Raw genomic sequence first — 12058 nt, 5'->3', positions numbered from 1 at the left:
TCTTCTGCAGAGAGGCTGGCAGAAGTGTATGTGCGAGAGGTGGTATCGCAGCATGGTGTGCCGATCTCGATTTTGTCATATCGAGATATGCGTTTCACTTCCAGGTTCTGAAAGAAGTTCCATGAGGAGTTGGGTACTAGGCTGCATTTTAGTACCGCTTAGCACCTACAGACGTACAGACAGAGTGAGCAGACGATTCAGACGCTCGAGGACATGCTTCGAGCATGTGTGTTGGACTTCGGAGGGAGTTGGGACACGTATCTACCATTGGCTGAGTTTTCCTATAACAACAGCCACCATTCGAGCATTGGTATGCTTCCCTTTGAGTTATTATATCGGAGGAGGTGTCGGAGTCCCATTTGTTGGGGAGTGGTAGGGCAGCGAGTGATGGACATCACTGAGATAGTGCTTCAAACAACAGAGTAGATATAGCAGGTTAGACAGAGATTGCTGACAGCCCAGAGTCGCCAGAAGAGTTATGCGGATAGGCGGCGATCCGAGCTTGAGTTCCAGGTGGGAGACCTCGTACTCCTAAAAGTGTCTCCTTGGAAAGGAGTGATTCGATTCAGGAAGAGGGGCAAGCTGGGGCCCCGATATATTGGGCCATTTAGAGTGATCGCGAGGGTGGGCAGGGTAGAGTATCGTTTGGAACTACCTGCGGAGTTGAGCCAGATTCATGATACCTTCCACGTGTCTCAGCTGAGGAAGTGTATAGCCGACGAGTCGGCAGTGGTGCCGTTGGAGGATATCCAGGTGGACTCGAGTTTGAATTATGTCGAGAGGCCGAACGCAATCTTGGACCGGAAGATCAAGGTTCTGAGGAACAAGGAGGTTCCTCTAGTTCAGGTCCAGTAGAAACATCGGAGAGTGTCTGAGCTGACTTGGGAGCCAGAATCAGAGATGCGGGAGCGGCATCCGGAGTTGTTTCGGCATGAGACTTCAAGGGCGAAGTCTGGTTCTAATGGGGGAGAATTGTAACATCCCGAAATTCAGGTAAAGCTGTTTAACCTTTCTCTTTTGTCAAGTTGTCAAGATTAGTCCTTGAGTGGAATTTATAGCAAATGAGTATGCTGGGTGATGCGACATCAACCTCCGATGATTCTTCTAGTCTTCTGTTGCGGCAGAGATCTGCTAGTCACAATCAGAGAGACGCGTTAGAGCCGTCCCAGGGACTGTGCCCCGGGAGCGGGCTCCGACGGTCAAGTTAGATCAGCTAGAAGATCTGAGATGGTTCTCCATAGCTGGAGGGAACCATCTTGGTGCTGGTGGTGGCTGACGGCGGCGGGTGGCGGCTGAGCCACCCTGCCGGAGTATAGTGGCGGCTGAGCCATGGGGAAGTCTGGTGGTGGCTGAACCACCTAGGAGAGAGAGGGTCCTCCTTCATGGAGGAGGTACTGTTCATTATATAGGGGACAGTTAGTCAGGCCTTGGGCCAGCCCAATTCAGGCCCATCTAGAAAAGAGCTGGGCGAGTCCGTCCGGAGGCGTCGAGCGGGGCTGGCAGGCACGCACCATGAGAGGATGGCAAGGGAGTTCCAGGAGAGGGAGCGCCTGGCCGAGCCAGCAGGAGAGTCCCCAGCAAGGCTCGCAAGGGAACGCCAGGCAGGGCTGGCAGGAGTGTCCCCAACAAGGCTGGCAAGGGAGCGTCAGGCGAGAATGGCGTGCCGGAGCTGTCTAGGCCATGCTAGTGGACCATATATCATCACTGGGCGTACTAGAGAGTACGCTGCGCATACTCATGCGCTTAATTTTGACGCAGACTCGCCTAGGTACGCTGGGCGTACCCAGGGTTACGCTGGGCATAGCGGGCCCAGATGCAAACCCTAATATTTGGCTTGTGTACTATATAAGGAATGCTAAGGCTTTATCCTCAACTACCATATCAGAGAGTGAAACCCTAAGAGAGCCTTCCCTTCGTCCTTAAGCTTGTATGTGAGTGTTTTGAGCTTAAAGTGCCTTGGTGTCTTAGTGAAGAAGAAGGAGAAGAGCTTGTGGAGGCCAGGGCTTGAAGTGCAAGTTTGGATCTGAGATCTTCAGAGGAAGGAGCTTCATCTAGAGTTATAAAGCTCAAAACTTTCTTCTTTATTTGGTATGATGTTGCATGGACGGTTTCTAGGGTTAAAAGTCCCAAAGGTGGAGACTTTATGAGTGAAAAGGACTCCATGGACCTAGATCTGTCCCATTTCAGTGATATTTGTGTTATAGATCCATAAAAATGCCAACTTCGTCGTTGTTATGGGGTCATGCTTGAGTTATGAGCTTTTCTAGGGTTGGAAATGGAATGTTATGGGTGTTAGTGACTTGTCCAGCCATGCAAAGGCTTAAAGTCACCAACTTTATGGATTAAGAGGCTTAGAAATGATCAGATCTAGAAGTTGGACGTGTGTCTTAACTGTTTAAGACCCCAAGAGCTAAGTAGTCCGAAACTGGGAGTTATGCGGGGCGTCATCCTAGTACACGCGGCGTAGGGGGTCGCGTTCCCCATTTCTGTGAGGTTGCCGGGTACGCCCAGCGTACAAGTTTGGTACGCGCAGCGTAACCCAGAGGGTTGACTTTTGTTGACTTTTAGGGTTTGGTCAACTTTAGGGTCCTTGAGCCATGAGAGGGGTAAAATGGTCTTTTACCCTTCTGAGAGTGCAAGAGAGGGAGTAGTCTAGACTTGAGAGTTGTATAGATTAAAAGTGTTTATTCCTTGTGATTAGGCGGCGGCTAGACCAGATTTTTACCGAGTTCGAGATTACCGAGTTACCCGAGGTGAGTCTTTTCACTATACTTTACCAGAGAGTGGTAATTAGAGTTATGTAACAGAGTATATTATATGTTTTTGTATGGTGTGATTTTTATATGATTTGTGCTATGTATGATTCAGAGTTTACAGAGTTAGGACCGAAAGGTTCACAGAGTTAGGACCAGAGGGTCCACAGAGATATGGGACTGGAGGGTCCCACTGAGACACATTGACCAGAGGGTCATACAGAGTTATAGCCTCGAGTGGCTAGTATGTATTGTGTATGGTATTTTGGGGAACTCACTAAGCATTTATGCTTACAGTGTTGTGTTATGTGTTTCAGGTACTAGTGAGGATCACGGGAAGGCGCCAGCTTGATCAGTACACACACGAGGAGTTTTTATATTATGATCTTGGGATGTGATTTTATGATTTGACTATGTGATACAGTGATGTTTTATAACTATTATGAATGAAAAGGTGTTTTAAAATGTGAAAATTTATCTGAAAATTTGGGTGGTACAAGTTGGTATCAGAGCCTTGGTTTGAGTGATTCGGATACACCTTCGGGCGTATCTGAACTCAAACTGAGGATTTGAAGGATTTTCAAAATAAAATTTACAAAATTTTCTCAAGAGTAAAAAGTTTTGAAAGAGCAGAGCTGAGCAGTGTGTACGATCAGCCAGCGCCCGAACGGTGATTTCCCAAAATACCCTTACGTTATGAGTTATGAGATATGTTATGATATGATATGCATGCTAGAGTAGGCTAGGTATTCTTATTAGGACTAGAGTGGCCTGATTTGTGATGCCTTAGCCTAGGGATTTTGCTGCTAGGAGATGCTTGAGAACGAATAGATAGCAGCAAGGAGCTTATGAGAGATTTGCTTAAGAGTAGACTATGCATAGAGAGAGTAGAGTACTTGGGATTTGGGATCCTAGGAGGAGGACTTGGGGTGAATATTGATGCGGTGTGGGCGGTAGTATTGGGCCCGTACTACTGAAGGCACCGGATCAGTGCGCAACCCAAGTAAGAATCCTTAGGGTAACAGGGATCAATAAGGATTCGGATATCGAGTGTGTGTACACTCGAGCGAGTCTCTGATATCTTGTGTTGTATTTCAGAGAGACATCATGGTGGGGACACGCCACATGCCATGGACTAGTGAGGGGGTGTGAGCGATGAGGAGCTCCACCAGATGATTCATGATGAGGTGGCTATTGCCATCCGAGCTGAGATTCCAGAGATGTTCAGGTCTATCAAGACCACCCTGATCGAGAATTTTGATAAGCGTTATGCTGCTCTTACTGATGTTGCTGTTGCAACAGCCACTATGGCCATTGCTGCTGCCAGGCCACAGGGGGGCGATGCGTTGATGTACCAGGAGTTCAGCAACACGAAGCCACCAGAGTTTGATGGGACTCAGGATCAGATAGCTGCGATGAGGTGGATCTCTGACATTGAGGGGTGCTTCTACACATTTTCATTTCTGGAGCATCTGAGGGTTTGGTTCGTGCTGAACCAGCTTCGCTTGGGGGCGAAGGATTGGTGGAAGTTTGTGACAGCGCACTATTCTTCTGCAGAGCTTACTGCGGTGACCTGGGAGAGGTTCACCGTTATGTTTCGTGATGAGTACGTTCCCCCAGTGGAAAGGGAGCGTTTGGCCCATGAGTTCTTGACCCTCAAGCAGGGTACTGAGCCTGTTACTGTGATCACCAGGATGTTTCATGATAAGGCGATGTTCTTCCCTGAGCACGTGTCTTCAGAGCAGGCACGTATGAGCCGGTATTTGAGCATTTTGAGGAGAGACATCCGCGAGTTCGTGGAGAACTCGACGTACCGAACATTTGTCGAGCTTCAGGCAAATGCCCGGAAGAGGGAGATTGAGCTAGAGACTCAGGCCAGGGAGGAGGCGGAGTCTCAGGGGAGGGATCGACAACCGGCGTAGCCCCAACTGGCTGCCAAGCGGGCTAAGCCCGCCGATTCGAGATCAGGAAACCAGAAGGACCGCACTTGTGGCAAGTGCGGCAAGATTCATGAGGGTGTGTGCAGAGCATGGTCTTGCTACAAGTGTGGCAAGGAGGGGCATATGGCCAAGGATTGCCCCAAGGGGTTTGAAGTTTGTTTTCACTGCAACCAGACTGGACACCGGAAGGCCGAGTGTCCGCAGTTGCGAGGGTCAGCTCAGGGAGCTTCTTAAGGGTCTGTCCCTACTTCTGTTCGAGCTATAAAGAGTCGGCCGGTGAAGGTCGAGGCGCCGAAGGCTCGCGGGAGAGCCTTCCAATTGATAGCGGAGGAGGTCCGTGCAGCACCCGATGTTGTGGCTGGTATGTATTCTTTCATCTGTTCATTATGAGTTTGTGGTGTTATTCTTATATTGTGATATGCCTGGGTACATTTCTTGTGTGTTCTGTGCCTGCTTTAGTGTTATTTGACTCGGGTGCGTGTTGGTCTTTTGTGTCATTAGCCTTTAGTCAGCACATCAGTATTCGTCGTGAGGCGTTGAGTCAACCTTTGCGAGTTTCCATAGCTGACGAGAGAGCAGTGTATGCCACTGATGTTATTCGAGGATGTGTACTCGAGATATTCGGCATTGAGTTTCCTATTGATTTGGTCCTGATTGCTATGGGAGATGTCTGTGTCATCGTGGGCATGGACTGGTTGAGCAGATTTGGAGCGGTTATCGACAGCGAGCGACAGCTGGTGACCATACAAGACCCTAGTGGGGGAGTTCTTACGGTTTATGGTGAGGGTACCCAATCTGTGTCGGCATTTTGTTCGGCCGCGAGAGCGAGGCAGAGTCTACAGCAGGGCAGTAGTGGGTTTGTGGCTTATGTGGTAGATACAAGGGTAGGTGCAGAGATACCGAGGTCGGTCGATGAGTTATAGATAGTGCGTGAGTTCCCGGATGTTTTTCTCAAGGAGTTTTCGGGTGTGCCTTCCGAGTGGCGGGTGGAGTTCCGTATCGATTTGGTTCCGGGGGCAGCGCCTATCGCCAAGGTGCCCTATCGCCTTGCACCTCCAGAGATGTAGGAGTTGTCCTCGCAGCTTCAGGAGTTGCTGGGGAAGGGGTTTATACGGCCGAGTAGCTCGCCGTGGGGAGCGTCGATCCTTTTTGTCAAGAAGAAGGATGGTTCACACCGGATGTGCATTCATTACCGAGAGTTGAACAAGCTGACGGTCAAGAACCGTTACCCTCTACCGAGGATCGACGATTTGTTCGATCGGTTGCAGGGAGTGTCTTGGTTTTCCAAGATTGATTTGAGGTCTGGATATCATCAAATGAGGGTGCATGATGAGGAATTCCAAAAGACAGCGTTCAGGACTCGTTACGGGCATTACGAGTTCGTGGTGATGCCTTTCGGGTTCACCAATGCACCGGCGACGTTCATGGATCTCATGAACAGGGTGTACAGGACAATGTTGGATCGTTCGATGATCATGTTCATTGATGATATATTGGTGTATTTGAGGTCTAGAGAGCAGCATGAGGAGTATTTGAGGGAGATCCTCGAAGTTCTGAGATCGGAGAGGCTTTACGCCAAATTCTCCAAGTGTGATTTCTGGTTACGGGAGGTCCAGTATCTAGGGCACCTCATCAACCATAATGGGATATTGGTCGATCCGGCCAAGATTAAGGCAGTGATGAGTTGGGAGGTGCCGAGATCCCCTTCGGATATCAGGAGTATCCTGGGGTTGGCCGTATATTATCGAAGATTCATTCAGTATTTCTTTGGGAATGCGGTTCCTCTCACCAGGCTGACCCAGAAGGGCGTGGTTTTCAGTTGGGGCCCGGAGCAGTAGGCCTCATTTGAGACACTTCACCAGAGATTGTGCGAAGCGCTAGTGTTGGCCCTTCCGGAGGGAATGGAGAACTTTGTGGTATATTGTGACGCATCGATATCGGGACTTGGTGCAGTGCTGATGCAGAGAGGGCATGTGATAGCATACGCATCGAGGCAACTGAAGCCTCATGAGACGAGATATCCTACGCACGATCTGGAGTTGGGGGTTCTGTGTTCGCCCTCAATATCTGGCGTCACTATTTGTATGGGGTTCGGTGTACCATATACACGGACCACAAGAGCTTGAACTATTTGATGGATCAGCTCAACCTGAACATGCGTCAGAGGAGATGGTTGGACGTGGTAAAGGATTATGAGTGTGAGATCCTATACCACCCGGGCAAAGCTAACGTGGTAGCCGATGCCTTGAGTCGTAGGGCAGAGAGTGCCCCTTTGCGATATGTTTGTATGAGGTTGACAGTGATGAATCCGGTGTTGGACACAATTCAGGAGGCCTAGGTGGAGGCCATGAGACCGGAGAACTGCAAGCGAGAGTGGGTGATTGGGCAGATATCAGAGTTCATTGCCGATAGCCGGTGGCTTATGACCTTCCAGGGCCGGATTTGGGTGCCATTTAAGGGTGGGGCACGTGCTATTTTGATGGAGGAGGCGCACAGGTCGAGGTTTTCGATCCATCCCAGGGCCACTAAGATGTATTTGGACCTGAAAAGAGATTATTGGTGGCCCTGTATGAAGAGGGATGTGGCTTGGTTTGTAGAGAGGTGCTTGACCTGTCGCAGGGTCAAGGCAGAGCACCAGTTCCCGGATAGCAAGTTGTAGCCGCTTGAGGTTCCCCAATTGAAGTGGGAACAGATTTCCATGGATTTTATCACCAAATTGCTGAGGACTGCGAGAGGCGTCGATGCAATTTGGGTGATCGTCGACCGGCTGACGAAGAGCGCTCATTTTCTTGCTATCAGTGAGAGCTCTTCCGCAGAGAGGCTGGCAGAAGTGTATGTGAGAGAGGTGGTATCGCAGCATGGTGTGCCGATCTCGATTTTGTCATATCGAGATGTGCGTTTGACTTCCAGGTTCTGAAAGAAGTTCCATGAGGAGTTGGGTACTAGGCTGCATTTCAGTACCGCTTACCACCCGCAGACGGACGGGCAGAGTGAGCGGATGATTCAGACGCTCGAGGACATGCTTCGAGCATGTGTGTTGGACTTTGGAGGGAGTTAGGACACGTATCTGCCTTTGGCTGAGTTTTCTTATAACAACAGCCACCATTCGAGCATTGGTATGCCTCTCTTTGAGTTACTGTATAGGAGGAGGTTTCGGACTCCCATTTGTTGGGGAGAGTTAGGGCAGCGAGTGATGGGCAGCACTGAGATAGTGCTTCAGACGACAGAGCAGATACAACAGGTTAGACGGAGATTGTTGATGGCCCAGAGTCGCCAGAAGAGTTACGCGGATAGGTGTCGATCCGAGCTCAAGTTCTAGGTTGGAGATTTTGTACTCCTGAAAGTGTCTCCTTGGAAAGGAGTGATCCGATTTAGGAAACGGGGCAAGTTGGGGCCCCGGTACATTGGATCGTTCAGGGTTATTGCGAGGGTGGGCAGTGTAGCTTATCGATTGGAGCTACCTGCGGAGTTGAGCCATATTCATGATACCTTCCACATGTCTCAGCTGAGGAAGTGCATAGCCGACGAGTCGGCGGTGGTACCATTGGAGGATATCCAGGTGGACGCAGGTCTAAATTAAGTGGAGAGACCGATCGGGATCTTGGACCGGAAGGTCAAGGTTCTGTAGAACAAGGAGGTGCCACTAGTTCAGGTCCAGTGGCAGCATCGGAAGGGTCCGATCTGACTTAGAAGCCGGAGTCAGAGATGCGGGAGCAGCATCCGGAGTTGTTTTCGGCATGCGACTTTGAGGGCGAAGTCTGGTTCTAGTGGGGGAGAATTGTAACATCCCGAAATCCAGGTAAAGTTATTATATTCTTCCATTTTGTCAAGTTGCCAAAAGTGGTCCTTTGAAAGAGTTCTTGTAGCAAATGAGTACACTGGGCGTACTGGGGAGTATGTTGTGCGTACTCATGCGCTTAATTTGGACGCGGACTCGCCTGGGTACATTGGGCGTACCCAGGGTTATGTTAGGCGTAATGGTTCCAGACGCAAACCCTAATATTGGAATTGTGCACTATATAATGGATGTTAAGGCTCATTTCTTAGCCTCCATATCAGTGAGTGAAACCCTAAGAGAGCCTCCCAATTGTCATTAGCTTGAGAGTGAGTGTTTTGGAGCTAAAAGTGCCTTGGTATGTTAGTGAAGAAGAATGAGAGGAGCGTGTGGAGGCAAGAGCTTGAAGTGCAACTTTGGATCTGAGATCTACAGAGGAAGGAGCTGCATTTGGAGGTATAAACTTCAAAACTTTCCTCCTTAATTGATTAGATGATTTCATGGACCATTTTAGGGTTAAAAGTCCCAAAGGTGGAGACTTTATGAGTGTAATGTGCTCCATGGACCTAGATCTGTCCCATTTCAGTGGTATTTGTGTTATGAATCCATAAAGTTTCCATCTTGGTCGTGGATATGAGGTCATGCTTGAGTATTGAGCTTTCTAGTGTTAGGAAGTGGAGTATTATGGGTGTTAGTGACTTGTCCAGCCATACAAAGGCTTAAAGTCACCGACTTTATGGATTACGAGGGTTATAAATGGCCAGATCTGGAAGTTGGACGTGGGTCTTAAATGATTAAGACCCCAAAATGCTTAGAGTCTGAAACTGGGAGTTACACTGGGCGTAATCCCAGTATGTGTGGCGTAAGGGGTCGCGCACCCCGTTTTCTATGACGATATCGGGTACGCCCAACGTACATGTGTGGTACGCGCAGCATAACCCCGGGAGTTGACTTTTGTTGACTTTTAGGGTTTGGTCAACTTTAGGGTCTTTGAGCCATGAGAGGGGTAAAATGGTCTTTTACCCTTATGAGAATACTAAGAGAGGGAATAGCCTAGCCTTAAGGGATGTATTGATTTAGAGTGTTTAATTCATATGATTAGGCGGAGGCTAGATCGAGTTTTCAGAATTCTAGATTTTACCGAGTTACCCGAGGTGAGTCTTCTCACTATACTTTACCGAGTTACCAGAGCTTTCAGAGTTAGGACCGAAAGATCCATAGAGTTAGGGCCAGAGGGCCCACAGAGTTATGGGACTGGAGGGTCCCACTGAGACACATTGACCAGAGGGTCAAACAGAGTTATAGCCTCGAGTGGCTTATATGTATTGTGTGTGGTATTTTGGGGAACTCACTAAGCATTTATGCTTACAGTGTTGTGTTATGTGTTTCAGGTACCAGTGAGGATCACGGGAAGGCACCAGCTTGATCAGTACACACACGAGGAGTTTTTATATTATGATCTTGGGATGTGATGTTATGATTTGACTATGTGATACAGTGATGTTTTATAACTATTATGAATGAAAAGGTGTTTTAAAATGTGAAACTTTATCTGAAAATTTGGGTGTTACACCATACGTACAACGGTTCTAATAGAGAAATACGCACAAGTTTACATAGATAAAATCATCGCGAGACATGGTGTGCCACTAAAGATTATTTCTGATCGTGATACTCGCTTCACTTCTCACTTTTGGGCGAGTATGAAACGTGAATTGGGATCTCGAGTTGCTCTCAGCACAACTTATCATCCCTAGACAGATAGTCAAACTGATAGAACGATCCAAACAGTAGAAGATATGCTTCGTGCATGTGTCTTGGAATTCGGTGGTAATTGGGACAAGTACTTGTTCTTGTAGAATTTTCGTATAATAACAGTTACCACGCTTCAATCAAAATGCCACCATATGAAGATTTATATGGGCATAGATGCCGCACGCCATTATGGTGGCGAGATGTAGGCCAAAAAATCCTTGGAAGCTCTGAAATGATTCAAGACACCACTGATAAGAATCAAATTGTACGAGAAAGAATGAAAGCAACCCAGGATCAACAAAAGACCTGTGTAGAAATGGAGGAGACAATCCATAGAATTCCAAGTGGGTGATACTGAAGGTAACCCCGTGGAAAGGTATTATGAAATTTGAGAAAGAAAGTAAAACTAAGTCCAAGATTTGTTGGTCCTTTCAAAATCATCTAGAGGATTGGTAAACAAGCATACCGCTTAGAATTGATTGAAGATTTGGCAGGTATTCATGATGTATTTCATGTGAGTTATCTATGCAAATGCTTGAGCGTGTATAATGAAACGAGTCCGTTATCCTAAGAGAAATTGGATAATAAGATAAGATATGTAGAAAAAACCTGAAAAGATCGTAAATGAATGAACGACTAATCTATGTAATAAAGAAGTGAAGTTGGTGCTTGTCAAGTGGAAACACCATCAAGGCCCAAATTATACTTGGGAGAATAAGAATGAGATAAGAGTGAAGTATCCTCATTTATTTTAATCGTTATGATTTCGGGGATGAAATCCTCAAAAGGAGGAGGTGTTTGTAACATACACGTTTTGAAATCGTGTATTGTAAATTACAAAAGTGAATAATATTATGAAATATTATGTGAAATTGAGTGTTGAGTTCTAACATATAGTTTTTACTACAAATGAAGTAAACCTACATTTAGAATCGCTCAGAAAATATTGGAAGTCTTATGAGATTCCAATTAAAAGCCAAATAGTGAAATTTAGCGAAAATATAAAATTGGAAATAAGTAAAATTTTATTCTTGAAAGTTGTAAATAATCTCGTTAGAAACTTGTAGGCGAAAAGCTCATCGAAATCCGAGTTATAACGAAGAAGTTATGATCAATCAAAGATCCGCGACAAAACCGTGACGACACTGAATGACGTAAAAAGTGAGTTTTTGATAAACTACTTTTTAGCCTTACTAATCTAAATGAAAGTCGTAGTATTCATTAAACCGGGAAGTTCGATAAAAAGAACGCCAAAATCTGACTGCGTATGAAAAAGTTATGATTTTTCTAAGTTTCAGCTTAGCATTAGACAGGTAAAAACTCGAATTTTAGATCGAGTGATTTTTAGCCGACACAACCAAAACTAGAATTAAAGGTCTCGTCATTAGTAGTACAACGGTAAAGAGTCTGATGAAAACGGATGTCGGATGAAGAAGTTATGAATTTTTAACGGATTTTCCTGTCCCGGTCTGTTAAAAAAAATATTAAAAATAAAGTTAAAATTAGCCAACAAAGTCTAAACGAAAGTTGTAGAGCATAATTTTATCTACGCGTGCATATAAAGAACGTAAAAAACGGAGCCCGTATGAGAAAGTTATGGATTTTACAAGATTGGGCAGAATTTTCGAGAAAATTCGCAAGGAATGGTGCTGGTCGCGTGATCCTCACATGCGTACCTCATGCCCGACTCGAGTGTCGCATGCTGATTCGACCGAGGGTGCGGACCAATGAACTTCCGACGCGTATCGCAGCTATTGCTCTGTGTCCGAGGTGCTGGCCGAATCTGAAGCCGGCACGTAGCCTCCTCGCATCTGAGCCTCGCCAAAGCAGCCAGC

The sequence above is a fragment of the Lactuca sativa genome, chromosome 8 (assembly GCF_002870075.4).
Source record: "Lactuca sativa cultivar Salinas chromosome 8, Lsat_Salinas_v11, whole genome shotgun sequence".
Lineage (NCBI taxonomy): Eukaryota > Viridiplantae > Streptophyta > Magnoliopsida > Asterales > Asteraceae > Lactuca > Lactuca sativa.
Note: the sequence above shows the minus strand (reverse complement) of the source record.